Source organism: Staurois parvus, unplaced genomic scaffold (assembly GCF_062004578.1).
Source record: "Staurois parvus isolate SC_StPar_1 unplaced genomic scaffold, SC_StPar_1.0 ptg000019l, whole genome shotgun sequence".
In the NCBI taxonomy this organism is placed as follows: domain Eukaryota; kingdom Metazoa; phylum Chordata; class Amphibia; order Anura; family Ranidae; genus Staurois; species Staurois parvus.
In genome coordinates this window covers 16,982,399-17,002,485 of record NW_028317815.1, presented here as the reverse complement: position 1 = coordinate 17,002,485, position 20,087 = coordinate 16,982,399, and the positions used below count along the sequence as shown (strand labels likewise).

At 40.0% G+C, this 20,087-nt stretch overlaps 1 protein-coding gene across 1 annotated transcript in view; it reads right to left on the bottom strand.

The window, feature by feature from the left end:
• Positions 1-20,087, bottom strand: part of COG5 (component of oligomeric golgi complex 5) — a 430,205-nt gene that overhangs the window by 126,140 nt on the left and 283,978 nt on the right. The gene's annotated exons all lie outside the window — the stretch shown is intronic.

Genomic DNA, 20,087 nt, shown 5'->3' with positions numbered 1-20,087 from the left:
GATCTGGCGCCATCTTGGCCAGTCGGGCCGGGAGGGAGGGTTTCGGCTGAAGTCGTGGCCTGGCCTTCTGTTTATGGCCTCTGTGCATCCCCGCTGGGAGCCTAAGTGTATGGAGAGCTCCAGAGGGTGAGGGGAGCATGGTTGAAGAGGTAGGGAGCCTGCAATGCTGCAGGGGATGTTCAGGTGGTACAGATCGGGAGAATCATGCGGCCATCTTCCACGGCTCCACGCATGTGCCCCCTACTCCTTTGTTATTACTCCATCAATTAAGCATGTAAAAGGTCTGGAGGTGATTCTAAGTGTGCTATTTACATTTGGAATCTATTGCTGGGAACCTACATCATGCGTTCAAAGGAGCTGTCCATGTAAGTAAAACAGGCCATTGTAAAGCTTAAAAAATTAAACGAATCCATCAGAGAGATAGCAGCAACATTAGGAGTGGCCAAATCAACAGTCTGGTACATTCTTAGGAAAGAAGAACGCACTGGTGAGCTCAATAACATAAAAAGGTATGGACGTCCATGGAAGATAACAGTGGTGGATGATCAAAGGATCATCAGTATGGTAAAGAAAAACCTATTCACAACATCCAGACAAGTGAAGGACACTCTCCAGGTGGTGGGCGTATCATTGTCAAAGTCTACAATCAAGAGCAGACTTCATGAGAACAAATACAGAGGGTTCACCACAAGGTGAAAACCATTCATAAGTCTGAAGAACAGAAAAGCCAGATTAGACTTTGCCAAAAAACATCTAGAAAATCCAGACCAGTTCTGGAAAAGCAATCTTTGAATGGATGAAACTAAGATTAATCTGTACCAGAATGACGGAAAGAAAAAAGTGTGGAGAAGGCTTGGAACAGCTCATGATCCAAAGCACACAACGTCATATGTAAAACATGGTGAAGGCAGTGTGATGGCATGGGAATGCATGGCTTACAGTGGCACTGGGTCATTGGTGTTTATTGATGATGTGACAGAAGACAGAAGCAGCCGGATGAATTCTGCAATGTTTAGAGATATACTGTCGGCCCAGATTCAGCCAAATGCAGAAATGTTGATTGGATGGCGCTTCACAGTACAGATGGAGAATGATCCAAAACACACTGCAAATGCAACTCAGGAAGGAAAAGAAGGAAAAGATGTGGAATATTCTGCAATGGCCGAGTCAATCACTTGATCTCAACCCAACTAAGCTTGCATTTCACTTGCTGAAGGCAAAACTAAAGGCAGACAGACCCACAAAGAACAACTGAAGACAGCTGCAGTTAAAGCCTGGCAAAGCAACAAAAAGGAGGAAACCCAGTCTTTGGTAATGTCCATGGGTTCCAGACTTCAGACAGTCATTGCCAGTAAAGGATCCTCAACAAAATATTAAAAATTAACATGATTATATTCATTTATCCAATTACTTTTGGTCTCTTGAAAAAGGGAGGATGGCTACTCTTAAGAGCTGTAAATCCTAAATCTTTTCTCCAATTTGGATGTACATACCTTCAAATTAAACCTGAGAGTGTGCACTTTCAGCCCATATCCATTATATAACTATAGCCTGAATATGTTTTGGTAAATATCTGAAAAAAAAATAAAATTGTGCCTGTGTCCAAATATATATGGTCCTAACTTTAACTATTTTTACCTGCTAGTGCTGTTCACCTTCTTAAACTTTGTATGTTTTCCCATTGTGGATGTGCGCGGCTTAATTTTGGCCCAGGGCTATTTTCATCTCCAGCTGTGTCTGCCCCAGACTGGCACTATATATCCACACTCTCAAGAGTAGCTATTTTAGCAAATAAGAATTGGCAATTCTGCAAGATAGAGTAGGGACTGGCCAGGAAGGGATCAGGTTGACGCAGATGGTCAGCTTGAACGCGTACTGCAATATATGGTAATTAAGACCCCCGTTTTTTAAACAATAGTTTGTTTGTATATATATATATATATATATATATATATATATATATATATATATATATACACACACACATACATACATATATATATATATATATATATATACAAACACACATATATACACACATACATATACACGGTGCCCAGCATATATCAGTACACCTTTTTGAAAAGTTAGATTTTAATGAAAATGTTCACTGAACGCAACAATTGCAACATTTTGACAAAACTGAGTTTTATTTGTTTAGCTCATTACATGAAAGTAAGGTTAATAATATAACTTAGATTACAAAATCTTCAGTTTTACTAAAATTAGTTATTGCAAAAATGAATACACCCCAGAACAAAAACTACTACATCTAGTATTTTGTATGACCTCCATGATTTGTAAGGACAGCACCAAGTCTTCTATGCATGAAATGAACAAGTTGGCGACATATTGCTACATCTATCTTTTTCCCATTCTTCAAGAATGACCTCTTTTAGAGCCTGGATGCTGGATGGAGAGTGATGCTCAACGTGTCTCTTCAGAATTCCCCATAGGTGTTCAACTGGGTTCAGATCAGGAGACATACTTTGTCACTAAATCACTTTCACCCTGTTCTTCTTCAGAAATGCAACAATGGCTTTAGATGTGTGTTTTGGATCATTGTCATGTTGAAAAAGTGCACGACGACAAAATGAACGGTAGCATTATGGTGATGGTAGCATCTTCTCTTTCAATATAGCACAAGTCATATGTGAATTCATGATATCATCAATGAAATGCAGCTCCATGACACTCATGCAGCCCTACAGAAGAACACAGCAACCACCATGTTTCACTGTAGGCACCATGCATTCTTCTTTGTACTACTCACCTTTGCAACAACATACAGTTTTGAATCGATCAGTTTCCAAAACATTTATCTTGGTCTCTTCCCTCCAGAGTACAGAGTCCCAGTTGTCTTCTTTTTCAGCATGGGCTCTGGAAAATTCTAGGCAGGCAAAAAAAAGTGCATGGGCTTTAGGAGAGGCTTTCTTCGTGGACGACACCCATGCATGCCATCTCTCTGCAGTCTATGCCATATTGTGTCACGGGAAACAATCACCCCAATTTGGCTTTCTACTTCTTTAGCTAACTGCAGTGAACCTGCATGGCGATTTTCTTCAACCTTTCTCATCAGAAGATGCTCCTGTCGAGGTGTTAACTTTAGTAGATGGCCTGGACGTCTCTGTGAGATGGTTGCAGTTCTTTGCTACATTTATGTATCACTTTTGCTACAGTATTCTGACTGACAAGTAAAGCTTTGCTGATCTTCTTGTAGTCTTCACCTTTCTTGTGTAAAGAAATTATTTTTCAGACCTTGTGACATTTCTCTTCCTTGTGGTGCCATCACTGACAGCATGAAATGGGAAGGGGATTTCTTTGTAAAGTAACACCTTTTTATAATCAACTGTCTGCTGGACACTTGTTTAATGAATAAATTGACCTAACGTAGTTGAATTCTTTTTTTTGTTTTGTATAAAATTTAGCTTTGCTCCTAAGACTTTCATTGGGGTGTATTCATTTTTGCAACATGGACTTGAATGAAGTTGTGTGTGTATATATATACACACACACTTGCCCCCTTTATCCTTTTTTCTTTATAGTTTGTTCAGTGTTGGCTATAATCATCACCTTTATTCCATTCTCCAAAATGAGCAGAACACTAATTCCTGTAAAATCACACATTTTTTTAACCTGGGTATAATCAATAAGGCAGAAACTACAAAGCGTCTCATTAACCCCTTTAATCTACACTGAAACAGAATAATTAAATCAATAATGAAACAACCTCACATGTTTAAACTATTTGAAATCTATACTCTTTAAAAATCTCCAGCATGGTAATTCAAAACCTCTGCACTGGAAAATATGGATAAAATATACATATTCACGTGTGCACACTTTACTGTAACATACATTGGTGTGCTGTGGTTCTATTTATTCTCAATGATACCCATAACACACCTGCATTGCAGCACACCACAGTGCATGATAACCACTATCAAGCGTTGTGGTATGCTGGGTTTCCTAAAAGCACATGCACCTTTTGTGATGCATTAGGCAGCACATTTAAATGAATGGGCTGCCGTAAAGTGTATGTCACCCCAATATTTCATATTTCTTTTATTTGTCTGTGTTACCATGTACTTAAAAAGTATCCTGTTCTCTTTACATCACGTCTTTTGTGTGAAATAATTGGTGATCCTGCCAGACCCCCTGCTTTCTTATTTCAACATGACCACACTAGACATGAGAGCACATCCATCCCAGCATGGTCAGTTTGCTTCTTTGCATTCTACTTAAAAAGCACAGGCTGCTTGTAATCCAGTGGTCAGACTTGTGCTTACACACCTCCCTGCACAGTACTTCACCAGGAAGATCAGTGTACTGCTGTATCTCTGCCTTCTGCTGACATTTCCCCTGTGCTTCATTCAGGCTGCTGTTGCCAATTACAACATGATATATATATATATATATATATATATATATATATACATACATACACACACACAATCACTCACTCACACAGTATCTCACAGAAGTGAATGCACCCCTCGCACTTTTTGTAATTATTTTATTATATCTTTTTATGTAAAAACACTGAACAAGTGACACTTTGCTGCAATGTAAGTAGTGAGTGTACAGCTTGTATAACAGTGTAAATTTGCTGTCCCCTCAAAATAACTCGACACATAGCTAATAATGTCTAAACCGCTGGCAACAAAAGTGAGTACACCCCAAAAGTGAGGACCCCCCCCAATTGGGCCCAAAGTGTCAATATTTTGTGTGGCCACTATTATTTTCCAGCACTGCCTTAACCGTCGTGGGCATGGAGTTCACCAGAGCTTCACAGGTTGCCATTGGAGTCCTCTTCCACTCCTCCATGACGACATCACGAAGCTGGTGGATGTTAGAGACCTTGCACTCCTCCACCTTCCATTTGAGGATGCCCCACAGATGCTCAATAGGGTTTAGGTCTAGAGACATGCTTGGCCAGTCCATCACCTTTACCCTCAGCTTCTTTAGCAAGGCAGTGGTCATCTTGGAGGTGTGTTTGGGTTCGTTATCATGTTGGAATACTGCCCCACGGCTCAGTCTCTGAAGGGAGAGGACCATGCTCTGCTTCAGTATGTCACAGTACAAGTTGGCATTCATGGTTCCCTCAATGAACTGTAGCTCCCTAGTGCCGGCAGCAATCATGCAGCCCCAGACCATGACACTCCCACCACCATGCTTGACTGTAGGCAAGACACACTTGTCTTTGTACTCCTCACCTGGTTGCCGTCACACACGCTTGACACCATCTAAACCAAATGAGCTTATCTTGGTCTCATCAGGCCACAGGACATGGTTCTAGTAATCCATGTCCTTAGTCTGCTTGTCTTTAGCAAACTGTTTGCGGGCTTTCCTGTGCATCATCTTTAGAAGAGGCTTCCTTCTGGGACAACAGCCATGCAGATCAATTTAATGCAGTGTGCGGCGTATGGTCTGAGAACTGAAAGGCTGACCCCACCCCCACCCCTTCAACCTCTGCAGCAATGTTGGCAGCACTCATATGTCTATTTCCCAAAGACAACCTCTGGATATGATGCTGAGCACGTGCACTCATCTTCTTTGGTCGACCATGGCGAGGCCTGTTCTGAGTGGAACCTGTCCTGTCAAACTGCCGTATGGTCTTGGCCACCATGCTGAAGCTCAGTTTCAGGGTCTTGGCAATCTTCCTATAGCCTAGGCCATCTTTATGTAGAGCAACAGTTCTTTTTTTCAGATCCTCAGAGAGTTCTTTGCCATGAGGTGCCATGTTGAACTTCCAGTGATCAATATGAGAGAGAGAGCGATAACACCAAATTTAACACACCTGCTCCCCATTCACACCTGAGACCTTGTAACACTAACGAGTCACATGACACTGGGGAGGGAAAATGGCTAATTGGGCCCAATTTGGACATTTTCACTTAGGGGTGTACTCACTTTTGTTGCCAGCAGTCTAGACATTAATGGCTGTGTGTTGAGTTATTTTGAGGGGACAGCAAATTTACACTGTATACAAGCTGTACATTCACTACTTTACATTGTAGCAAAGTGTCATTGCTTCAGTGTTGTCACATGAAAAGATATAATAAAATATTTACAAAAATGTGATGGGTGTACTCACTTCTGTGAGATACTGTATATATATATATATATATATATATATATATATATATATATATATATATCTCCATACACACACACATATACACACACAAATGTTTTGCTGTGCACTTCTATTTAAACTAAATGAGTTGTTTTATAAGATGAGAGTTCACATATACTTTAACACAATGCATGTTAATGCATGGCATACTGACTGTACATTAACTCACTGCAACAGTGTGAATTCACTTTAAGCAAATATGAAAAAAGAACAAAGAAATGCAATGTATAGTTTTAACAAGCACATACTGGCTACAAAATTCTTACAGGTGGCTGAATAGCAACTGCTAGTATACTTTAAGAAATTTCATGAACAATATAGCTGAATTCTTTTTTGGCATGTGATGTGATCTAGTTTGTGATTTATGATTTTCTACTCTGTAATAGCTGTACAGTTAAGCCTCATGCACACCTGAGCAGTTTGCAGCTCAAATCGCTCAGGGAGAAAGAAAAAAAAATCATTGCATCTCTATGGGGATGGTTGTTATCTCCACTTCAAAATGCCTGAAGTCAAATGCCCAAAGCTTGAAAATGTTTTGGAGCTTCTTTTGTAGCTTGAATCGATGCACATTGGTGCAATTTTGAAGTCTTTTTCTTTCCAAAGAAATGTACTGCAATCTGTAAATTGTGTGTTTATGCCAGTGTTTCTGCTTATACTGTTTGTACTATTACCGCCTCACCAGGAAATTATGAAATACTTCAAGGAAATCAACACAAATCCATCTTGGTCAGCAATACCAAGCAAGATGGAGGAGATAGTGTCTCTTTTCGATACCAGGACCTTTATCCAGATGGTGAGAGAGCACCCTGTCTCCCCATGACTCCCTTTACAAGTCCCAAGCCAGGAAGATTCTATGGTATCTTTGTGAATAGGAGTATTAGCTGGACTAAGGGAATTTATTTTGGGTTGTTGTTTGGTGTTAGGTTACGGTAACAGCAAGAAGTTTACATCTAAAAGTTATATATAGTAACTCTAAACGATTTTTGTGGCAGATTTCCTTTCAAAATCGAAATAAATAATGAGATGCCTATTACCACTAAATAAAAGCCCCCCCCCCCAAAACAAAAAAAAAGTTTGCGATGATGTACATTTTTACAAATGCATGTAAAAGCTGCAAAAATATGTTCAGTTAGACAACTGGATTTGTTTTATCTTCTTCATGAAGGGATTAAAAAAAAAAACAACTCATTACGACAACATAAAAAAAAAAATTACTAGAATTCGAATTGACATTCAAATGAACATACAGCGGGTAAAATAAGTATTGAACACCTCACCTTTTTTCTGGGTAAATAGACTTCTAAAGGTGCTACTGATATGAAATTTTCACCACATGTCAGTAACAACCCATGCAATCCATACATACAAAGAAACTAAAACAAATAAGTTCAGGAATTATGTGTAATAAAATGGAATGATACAGGGAAAAAGTATTTAACATGCTAACTGAAATTTATTTAATACTTTGTACAAAATTCTTTGTTGGTAATGACCGCTTCAAGATGCCTCCTATATGCAGAAATTAGTCGCATGCATTGCTCAGGTGTGATTTTGGCCCATTCTTCCACACAAACAGTCTTTAAATCTTGAAGATTCCGTGGGGCTCTTCTATGAACTCTGATCTTTAGTTCTTTCCATAGATTTTCTTTTGAATTCAAGTCAGGTGATTGGCTGGGCCATTCTAGCAGCTTTATTTTCTTTCTTTGAAACCAACTGGAAGTTTCCTTGGCTTTGTGTTGGGGATCATTGTCTTGCTGAAATGTCCACACTCATTTCATCTTCATCATCCTGGTAGATGGCAGCAGATTTTTATCAAGAATGTCTTGGTACATTTTTCTATTTTTCCTCATACCATGATGTTCCCAACTCCAAACCTCAGTATTGGTATGGTGTTTTTGGGGTGATGTGCAGTGCCATTTGACCTCCAAACATGGTGTGTATTATGCCATCCAAAGAGTTTAATTTTGGTCTCTTAACTGACCAGACCTATATTCTCCAAGTATTTCACAGGCTTGTCTAAGTGTTGTGCAGCAAACTTAAACGAGCTTTAACATGCTTCTTCATAAATTGAGTCTTGCATGGTGCGCATTCATACAGGCCATGGCGGTTGAGTACATTATTTATTGTGTCCTTTGTAACAATTGTACCTGATAATTCCAGGGCTTTCTGAAGCTCTCCCCAAGTGGCCCTTGGCTCTTGACAACTCTTCTGATAATTCTTTTCATTCCTCTGTCAGAAATCTTGCGAGGAGCACCTAGTCCTGGCCAGTTTATGGTGAAATTATGTTCTTTCCATTTCCAGATTATGGCCCCAATAGTGCTCACTGGAACATCCAGAGGTTTAGAAATGTAACCAATGCCATTTGCATGTTTTGCAACGATAAGGTTGCAAAGGTCTTGAGAGAGCACTTTGCTTTTTACCCATCATGGAATGTTTCTTGTGACACCTTGGTAATGAGACACCTTTTTATCATAGGCCATCAGTTGAGCATGACAAGGGGTAGGATTGCCTTCTAATTACTGATAGATTTCAGATGGTGTCTTGGCATTCCGTGCCTTTTTGTACCTCCCTTTCTTCATGTGTTCAATACTTTTTCTCTGGGTCATTCCATTTTATTACACATAACCTAATTTCTGAACTTATTTGTTTTGGTTTCTTTGTATGTATGGATTGCATGGGTTGTTACCAACATGTGGTAAAATTTCAATAGCACCTTTAGAATTATATTTACTGAGAAAAATGATGACATGTTCAATATTTATTTTACCCACTATATGTTATTGGAAAAAGACCCAGAACTGGCCCTTTTGTTTTTGATCAGCAATGACAGGATGGACACAGTATCTTCATGTCCTCCTCCTCTTTCTCTCTTCTGCTTATAAATATGAAGTTACTGTGGCTGCCGCTATGAAACACACCACACACACCACACTACCACCGCCACTGTTTTGGAAGCAGAAAGCACTGCAGGAACACAAAAGGAAAACCAAGAAGAGGAGGACATAACCTAGGAAGCAGAAACATAGCAACAAATGATGTCATAGATGATACATGTCTCAATTGATGAACAGAAACATGCTAGAAAACGCTGTAACAAAACATGCAAAAAAAAAAACACACAAAACCGTGATGCTTGGGGTGAATGCAGCCTCAATGTAAGAGCTGATTCATACATATGCGGTGCAGATTGAAGCTCAGGTTTCACAGCTAGTTGATACAGCAGCTGTACACAGGTTCACATCAGGTTTACATCAGGTTCAGGACAGGATTAGCTCAAGATCTTATCCTGTAAAATATTTGTGCAGCGCTAAAAGATATTAATAGTGTGTAAAGTAATAATGTCCTGATGAGTGTAGGAGAACAAAGGGGTAAAAGTTCACGGAGGTCCGGCAGCCATTAAGACTACCCAGCTGGTCAGTGCTTTCAGCAGCGTTATGCTGCATGCAATTACTAGGATTTTCTGATTCTATTCCTATTTATGAATATATTGGATTTATTCTTAACATTGATTTACTCCTTCAATAAAACATATTCAGAATTACTACACTATGGGCATTTCCGTTTCTGCTCTGCATTAAGCATTTAAATCCCCCAGAACTCCCCCTGATGACCATCCCAGTGCCTGGAAGAGGCTGTACCTACATCCTTAAAGGGGACCTCCGGTTTCACTACCATCCTTTAACCCTGATGAGATCCACCTTTCCTGGGCTGCATCTAGTGCCACCCTAGGAGGGATTCCTGGCAGACCTCCACTTAATATAATACACAGCGCAATACATTTGCGCATCTGGTGAGTATACATTTTATCTATTTCCTGAACCTCACCGGACTTCTTGAATTATGCATAACTGGGAATAATCAAGTCACCTGGGCCTCGGCTATATTCATTTACATGTGGACTTGAGTAATTTATATGTGGAGTTAAATTATCGGTTCATTTGACGTTTTACCCCTTTATTCTCCTACACGCATTAGGACATTATTACTTTACGCACTATTAATATCTTTTAGCGCTGCACAAACATTTTACATTTGTCTTTTAGAAGGTTTATGGTTCCTTTTTAGTGCACAGCTGATTTCTTAATAAGCGCTTGCTGAGTTTTTTACATTTCCAGATATTATCCTGTTCCCAGATATGCAGTTTAGGAACGGTTCCCATAAAAGTCAATTGCCTGTAATCCGCACCTGAACCAGACCACACTGCTCAGAAATCGTACATGACTCTCTTTAAAACTGCACTGAATCTGCACTGAAAGTGCACTGGACAGTGAACAGGCACCATAGGAAGTAATGTTATTCCACATGTCTTGGGGATTGGATGCGATTCAAACCGCATCCAATCCGCATATATGTGAACAGGCACTAATATTCTTTCCACAACTTAACAGAACAGAAAATAAAACACGCCAACTCTCGCTGCCTTTCCAGGCCAGTGTATAGTGATTTGGCGGCACATAAAAATACTATATTATTGTTAATTCACATTCACAGTCTAAAAAAAGTGTTTGACAAGCTGAATGTACAAAAGGAAGTGATTAACCTAGACTTTCAAAATAAACTGTGGCCAGCTAGTAGAGAGAATGCAAGCACATAAATCTATTGTGTTTACACTTCTGCACTGGTTAAAACATTCACTGGAATGTGTTAGGGGCATTTAGTAACTCGCCATCACTGCCAGCACCAGTTCATCCGAGTTTCATAAGAAATGAAATGACTAACTAAAGCATGAGCTGGTGGGTTTGTTTAAAGGGTAAATCTTGTAGTCATGACAACTCTCTTCCAAACCTTGCAAACAATCACTGGCCAGACTCATTGTTTGCAGCCATCTTAAAGAGACATCACTTTCATTACGCAGTGTTACTAAAAAAAAAAAAAACACAACAGGTAATCGACCAATTTGAAGTGTCAAATATCTGCTGCAGCTCAAGAGAGAAGTGAAGCAGCGATATAACAAGCAGGCCAACGTAAAGGTACTCTATGTGTAAAGCCTGTTCTTTTACAGGCTGTTCTTTGAGTTCAAGTGACCCTGGGGTGACAATATCACTTTAACCACTTCCCTACCGGCCACTTTTACCCCCTTCCTTCCCAGGCCAATTTTCAGCTTTCAGCGCTGTCGCACTTTGAATGACAATTGCGCAGTCATGCATCACTATACTCATATGAAATTTTTATAATTTTTTTTCACACAAACAGGAGGTTTGTTTGGATGGTATTTAAAGCCTAAAAGGGGAAGTTCTGCTTTAAGCCTTTGTCCCCCGCTCCCCATTAAGGATTGGCACCTTTGGGAAGCGGGTACCCGAAATTGACAGGTACCCGCTCCCCCTTCCGCTGTGATCACCTTGGTGATCAGAAGCAGAAGTTGTCCTCCCCCCCTCCCTCCCGTAGTCTTCTGGGACACGTGACAGGTCCCAGAAGACTACGGGGCAATTCACAGAGTGCAGCTCTTCTTGCGCATGCGCAGTGGGCACCTGGATGTGAAGCCACAAGCTGTCACAGCCAGGTGCCCACACTGAAGATGCCGGCATCGGGGAGAGAAGTTTTTGTAGCTGCTGACTTTTATTTTTATTTCTTTCAGGTGGAACTCAGCTTTAATCACCACTGGGTGTTTTATTTTTTGCTAAACAAAATGAAAAAAGACCAAAAATGTTTCTCTTTCACTGATGTGCGTTGATGAGGCTGCATTGTTGGGCACTGATGAGGCGGCACTTGTGGTGCATTGATGAGGAGGCACTGATGGGTAATAATAGGCAGCACTGATAGGTGGCACTGATTGGCAGCACTGCTGTTCACTGCTGGGGCTGCACTTATAATCAGGGCACTGATTATCAGTGTAAATGTCTCCTTTCACAGTTGCCGGTTATCGGCAGTACGTTCCTCATGCTGTGACAGCAAAGTACTGCCAATAACCGACAAGTGTATTTACATTGTGATCAGCTGTGATTGGACAGACCTGATCATGTGGTAAAGGGCCGCTGTGATTGGCCCTTTACCATGACATGTGATCAGCTGTGTCTAAATGTGGACGTGGTTCTGGGAGGACATCATATGGCGCCCTCCTAGAACTGGACGACCACGCTGTAGACGTCATTCAGCTATATCGCGGTCAGCAAGTTGTTAAAATTAAAAATGGACAAAAATGTGGCCCTTGCAAAGAAGCCATTTAATATTTCTCTCTCCCACAGTCGTACATTTTTGATCATTTTGATTTGAAAGTGCACTTCTGTGGGCTGCAGGGAGACCATATTTCCTCGGGAGGTGTTTTACTTAGGAGGAACCAAGGGTAGCCAATTCAGACCTGAAAGGTTTTCCCCCCTTCCTGATCAGGCCACTTTTTGCTATTCGGCACTTTGCTATTTTAAACTGGTAATTGTGCGGTCCTTTTTTCACACAGATAGAGCTTTCTTTTGGTGAAATTTGATTACCACTGGCTTTTTTTTGTTTGTAATATGAATGAAAAAAGTTTTTTGAAAAAAAAAAAAAATATATTTTCTACTTTCCATTATAAAAAATATCCAATAAACTCAAATTTAGTTATACATTTAGGCCAATATATATTGTGCTATATGTCTTTGGTAAAAGAAAAAATCCTAATACGTGCATATTAATTGGTTTGTGTGAAAGTTTTGGCATTTACAAACTATGGTATATATTGGAATTTATGCAGCTCATACTTTCTGACTGCCCATCACATTTCTTGAGGTGCTAAAATGCCAGCGCAATACAAACCCCCTCCAAATTAACCTTTTTTTTTTAAAAAAAAGTAGACACCTCAAGGAATTTGCTTAGAGGCATGTTGAGTCCATGGAAGATTTAATTTTTTTTATACAAATTGTTGGAAAATTACAAATTTCTTTTTTTACACATAGTTGTCACTTAAATTATATATTGCTCACACATATATGCCAAATAACATCCCAAAAACACATTCTTCTACTTCTCCAGAGTATGGAGATACCACATGTGAGAGACTTTTTGGCAGTTTAGCCACATACAGGCCCCCCAAAATCCAATGACAAGTACTGTGGATGGTCGGCAAGTGGGCAGACATGAGATCTAGGGAGAATGGTCAGTGACTGTCATCTATCACTCACCTCTGGATCCCTTAGGGGAATCCAACATGGCGGCACATGCTGTTTTCTAACAGCCCTTTGCATTCTTAAGAGAAGAAGATTTTTGCAAGATGCATATGTCCAATCATTACCATCAGAGTATATAATTAAGTAAATCAGTGCTGCTCTGCTTATTTCAATAAAACTACTCTTGTGCATAATTATCAATCAATGTTAAACATATATCACACTACATGGGCTCAATTGAATTAAACATATAACATAGATAGATAGATAGATAGATAGATAGATAGATAGATAGATAGATAGATAAAATATAGTCCCAACTCGACCTAGTGTTAGCAGTAACTGCAAAAACATTCATCAACTATTCCATAGAAATGTAAACATTGTGTGAGCCCACAACTGTCCAAAAGCTCACAGATTTGTGACTTTATAGTGTCCAAGTCCACAAAGTGATAATATATCCTTTGTGTTATTCAGGATCAATGGTCAAGTTCAATGGCATCCTCAATGCTAAGAAATACAGGCAGACACCTATCTATCATGCCATACCATCAGAGAGGCATGTGATTGGTGCAAACATATTCTGCAGCAGGGCAATGACCCCAAACATGCAGCCAATGTTATTAGGAACGATCTTCAGTGTAAAAAAAGAACAAGGAGTCCTTGAAGTGATGGATTAGCCCCCACATAGCCCTGATGTCAACATCGACTCTGCCCGGGATTAATTGAAGAGACTGAAGAATCTGAGGCAGCCTACATCCACAGACGATCTGTGGTTAATTCTTCAAGATGTTTGGAAAAACCTACCTGCCGAGTTCCTTCAAAAGTTGTGCAAGTGTACCTAGAAGAATTGATGGCATTTTGAAAGTAAATATTGATTTGCTTTGGATTTCTCTTCTGTTCATTTATTTTCCATTTTGTTAATTGATAAAAATAAAGTATTAAGACTTTTATTTCTGAAGGCATGCTTAACCACTTCCAGACCGGACACTTTTACCCCCTTCCTGACCAGGGCAATTTTCAGCTTTTAGCGCTCACACTTTGAATGACAATTGCACGGTCATGCAACACTGTACCCAAATGAATTTTTTACCATTTTTTTTAGATAGATAAAGCTTTATTTTGGTGGTATTTATTCACCGCTGGGATTTGTATTTTTTTTGCTATGTAAATGAAATGTCCAAAAATTTTTAAAAAAAGTGTTTTTTTAATAAAATTTTGCAAATAAATACTATTTCATCATAAATCTTAGCCAAAATTTATTCCATTATCTTTTTAGTAAAAAAAAAAATCCAAATTAGTTTATAAGCAAAAATTATAATTTTTAAACATTTTTTTTTACATTTTTATTTTATTTTTTTATATTATTATTTTTTATTTTTTTTTTACATACTGTCACCCTAGCAGTACAGTGTCACCATGGTGACACTGTACTACTTGTGAGGGGTGATAAAGATTTTTTTTTTTTTTTTTTTCTTTACACTGATTGCTTTTACACCCATATAGGATGTAAAAGCAATCATTTCTCTTTCTCTCTGTGTGCATTCCTGCACTCATTGAGAAATACTGAGTGAGCTGTGATTGGTCACAGCTTGTCACATGGTACAAGGCTGTTGTGAATAGCCTTGTACCATGTGACCTCTGTGATCATTCACAGATTTCACACATAGTAAGCAATGATGTCAGAAGTGACATCTTGCTTACTACTTTGCATGTGATCACTGATTGGCCAATCAGTGATCACATGATCGGGACCTCGTACAGAGGTCCCGTCCGACGATCGGTGTTTCACTGTGTCCGGAGGACACAGCGGGCACCGGATCGCGGTGCTGCGTGCTCCCAGGGAGCGCGCACAAGCAGGGTGCGGGGAGGCCGTTTATAGACGGCCACCCGACCCTGCAGTGCCACCGTCTGGCCGTTTATATACAACGGCCGGTCGGGAAGTGGTTAATTTACAGCATTTTTCTTCACATCTGCTTAAAACGTACGCACAGTACTGTACAATCCAGTGATTTTTTTTTAATGAACTATACAGGCTCTTTGGACTTTCTCATTTTTAACCTTTCACATTATGTACGCTTGCTATTTTAGTATTGTATCCTTTTGCTTTTAAAATGTACATCTATTTATACAAACTCTACATTTATATCTTATTGCAGATAGGTTATTGCTCTTTGTAGTATATTTTTTGGTGTATGTAGTCCACCAGTCTCTAGCTGGTGTCCATAGCAGAAACTACCCATAGTAGAATTTTCCCACCGGATGCTAATTGAAGTTCTGGCATCTGTTTGCCAGTGTCCAAACACTTGAAGATGGAGAATAACCAAAAAAAAACAAAACAAACAAACCAAACAAACTGTCCTGAGTCCTGTGGTGTACGATTAATTAAGGTTGGTTGACACGGCCAACCCCCTTCTGAAAACACTAGTTGCTGACTCACTGGCATTCATATTCTGTGAGCATTTGGTTCAGGACAAGTATGCAGATATGAAAGTAAGAGAAGTGTCCATATCTGTTGATTTGCTCCAGGTCCAGTGATTTGAAATACCGGAGCATGGGGACCAGTACAGCAAAGCAACTAGAATTTTCATAAGGCAACAGCAGCCACCATGTTTCTCTTATGACAGGCTACTGGCCTACAAGTAGAAACTTATTCTCCACAAACATTCTGCATAGCTCCCCAAAACTAAAACTCTAATTAGAAGAATATATACATATGTCCAAAACCTGCCACACTATCACTCGCCTTGTTTGTTTATTATACTATAATTTATACATTTTCTAATTCTATCATTATAACTTTCTGTACATCTCTTCTTCAGATACAAATTCCATATAGCTTTCTAAGTAATGTCAAAAAGCTCAACTTGTTATAAGCAATCCTTTCTAGCTACCTTATTAAGATGTGATTTACAATAACAACAAAAGCCAGTAAACAGTGTACTGGAAAGACAGAACAAAACAAGTTTTTAGTTAATGTCACAGAATTATGACTATATCAAGCAATTTATATTGTGGACCCAAACCGCTAAAAGGAAGCGCAAGATTTACACTATATGGCGTACTGTTTAATTTAATCCTCAGCAGTAAAGGGATAAGACTGAATCTGATTATATTTTGATCCTCATCCTCCTTGTTCACCAAGTATGAAGCTCATTAATGGTGAATGGATTAAAGGTTTTATTAATTGGTTGGTGTCTACTGGCAGACAATCTGCCAGCCTGCCTTTTCAAGGGCATTTATATTATGCAGTGCAGACATAAAAATGCATTTTGATTTTGTTTACTACAATGTATGGTAATGACAAACAAAGTAAAAAAAGTACCTTGCCCATGCTGGATTCATTTTATGGGTGTAGAGTAAGATTCAGCTTGCTGAGCAAGCCAAAGCTATGCATAGTTTCCTCATCACCACATGACATAACCTGGGCCTGGTGTTTAGCCATTTATGCACCAAGGGATGTATTGCGTGGAAGTGTTCCATGTTTTCCCATATGCAGAAGTGTCAGGTACTTTCTTAGTATAGAAACTTTATATGAATGAGTTATTAATAACAATCACTAACATGCACACCTGACTTTCCACAGTCACATAGAATTTGAGTGTTACTTATTTTACGTTTGAGTGTTCACTTATTTTTACATTTACTTTGCAAAAATCCAATGCCAGGCCTAAAGTTACAGGCCAATTCAAGCTTAAACAAGGGTGGCTTTAGTGTTGATAAGCAAAACTAAACATGTTGAATATAAAGCGTTGATTTTTAATTTAATAACATAAATTAAGATTATGTCTACAAATAGACTGAGATGCTGGCTGGAGGATTCTGCTGCCGAATGCTTTTGTAGCGCAACCAAGGTCAAGTTTGCATGTATATTTGTGCAGTGTAATGACAGGTCTATTGCAAAGCCTTCTCACGGGACAGCAGTGGCAAATCTCTAGGAAAAAAATCTATTTTGAGTATATTGAGATTTATTATCCAAAAAACACTTGCAGAGGTTTCACATTTTCCATGCTATAGGCACATTTTCTGGTGATATATTTATAGTGTTAATAGAGTCAGAAAAATGTATCTGACAATGTTAACTTGCCATTATAACATGAAACAAAGGCTTACCATCTACTTTTCTGATAACCTTTCTATGTGACTAAATGTAATTATCCACTTATCCTATCCTCCTCTCTACATGAATGAAAGCATAAATACGGAATTCTAAGTGCTGGGACTCTTGCTTGGCATTGCTCAGGGATACTGCAAAAAGACCTGAACATGGGTAAATCATCTGTCAAATTATAAGGATTATTTACTAATGATTACTGAAAAGAAAAGCCATCTACTACTGATCTCAGGTTGCACAGGGATTTATTAAAAAAGTTACATATCTTTTGTTATCAATTAATATATTACTCGCAACTGATGATTATTGTTCAACTCCAGTCAAACAGTTAAATACGTGGTTGAAATGTTGACTGCTCTTCCTGCCAAAGGATCTCTAATTTTGGCGAGCTATTCTTGTGACATGCACACATCTATAAAGTCAGGAATACCACACTGCTACTTCCTGGATTATCATTACTGCTTTCTGTGTCATTTTACTAATTCCTAGGTCAGCCTTTTGCTCAGTGAAAGCCAGTTGCCCGATTGCCATGTTTTGAACTCTTGAGCATGTTTGTCCTCAATCAGATTTCACTCTGACCTACTGTATATAGGCTCCTGGTTGGTGACAAAGTATTGAAGGCAGATACAGCTAGGTAACTAGCATTTAAGAAGGAGATCCATAATGTCAGCATTTATATATCTCTCTCAGTACACATGAACTCAAAGGTTTACTTTTGGAATATGTTCGTCCCATTTTTAGGGTAGCACATATATCATGTTCAAGCATTTGCAATCTCTCCCCCTCCCCCCTATGACAGTGGGGCAGGGGACCTTCTCCCCCCACCCGTTGTCACAATTTGAAAATAATGTGGCTGTGTGGGGCTCCACTCAGATTCACCGTTTCCAGTGAATAAATGACTACAAGTGCCATCAGCCATTGTAGTTCTCAATTAAATGAGAGGGCTCTGGTGAGCATTCTTGTAGTCCATTGATCTTCCTGATCTGAGGTAACTGCCTGCCCATACGTGGCACAAAGCAATCCCCAAGTTTGCCCCCAGCTACATCACTAACCTTTTCTCAAAATACTAACCAAATCGTTCTCTTCCTTCCTCCCAAGACCTCCTGCTTTCTAGCTCCCTTGTCACCTCCTTCCATGCTTGCCTCCAGGACTTCTCGACAACCCAGTGATCGCAATCTACCTGTCAATCACGGGAAGCCGACAGGTAGATCACGATCAGGGCTGTGCTGATCTGTCTCCCCAGCCTCTGCCGCTCTCCTTTTACTAACAGAGTGGAATGAGAGGCAAAAAAGTGACAGATAGGGGTAGATCCTAGCAACCAATCATCAGCTTGTTAACATAAAAAATTCATTCTGACAGCTCACGCCCTCCACTCTGCACTGTACAGCCTCTCACTCCTCTCTGATGTACAGTCTGTGTAAGGTAGGAGACAGTTACCTACACATCCTAGATTGTAAGCTCGAAAGAGCAGGACCCTCAATCCCCTCATGTTTTGCATTGTATTGTTATTGTTCTGTCACATGTTCTGTCCCCCTTTGTAATGTACAGCGCTGAGCGAACTATCGGCGCTTTATAAATACTGTATAATAATATTAATAATAATAATACACACAGATGTGTCACTACATGTGGAGGACAGAGAACACTTCTCTGGGAAAGGGGGGGGGGGCAGAGGAAACTGCTAGGAGGGGGGAGGGGGACAGAGGACACTCCTAGGGAAGATTGTGGGATGCAGAGGACAGTGCTATGGAGGGGGGAGGCAGAGGACACTACTGTGGGTGGAGGAGGAATGCAGAGGACAGTGTTATGGAGGGGAACAGACGACACTACTGTGGGGGGTGCACAAGGCACCACTGTGTGGGGGGTGAAGGGGATGCAGAGACCAGTGCTATGGAGGGGTGCAGAGGACAATAGTGTGTGTGTGTGTGTGTGTGTGTGTGTGAGGGGGGGAGGGGGTTGCAGAGAACACTACAGTGTGTCTGTTTGTGGGGGGGGGGGGAGCAGAGGACACTACTGTGAAGGGGGGGCAGGAGACACTACTGTGCAGGGGGGCAGAGGACATGTGATAGGGCAGAGGACACCACCGCGTATGTGGGGAAAGCAGCAGACATGTCCGCGTGTGTGTGTGTGAGGGAAGCAGGGGAAACTACCGTGTGTGTGTGTGTGGGGGGCAGAGGACACTACTGTGGGGGGGAGTGATTTGAAGCGGGGCAGAGAACACTACTATGACACACTATGTGTTCTTCATGCCATCTTTTTATTGTGGGCTTGTTTTTTTTTTTTAAAGAAAGGGGCATGTCCTCCATGTTGTCCAAGTAGAACTCAACCACCGAAAGGTTGCCTACTCCTGTTCTACTCTGTACCTTTTTAGGCGATCCCTGAAAACCCTTCTCTTTAAAGATGCCTATCCTGCCTCCACCTAACAACCATACTTTTATTTTTTCTATCAGCCCATCCCCCGCAGTTATTACCTTTTGCATCACCTGACCCTTTCTTTTAGATTGTAAGATCTAATAAGTAGGACCCTCTGACTACTTCTGTATTGAATTGTAATGTAACTATACTGCCCTCATGTTGTAAAGTGCTGTGCAAACTGTTGGCGCTATGTAATAATAAAAATGTACTTTTTCTGCCTCATTGTCTTCTGTGAGCTCCTAAACCTTCCAATTTTCCCTCTAAATTTTGTTTGTTTGGAATAAGCAGTGCACTGCTCTGTGTGCACTACAAATCCCATAGTCCACCTTAGGAATAGGCAAGA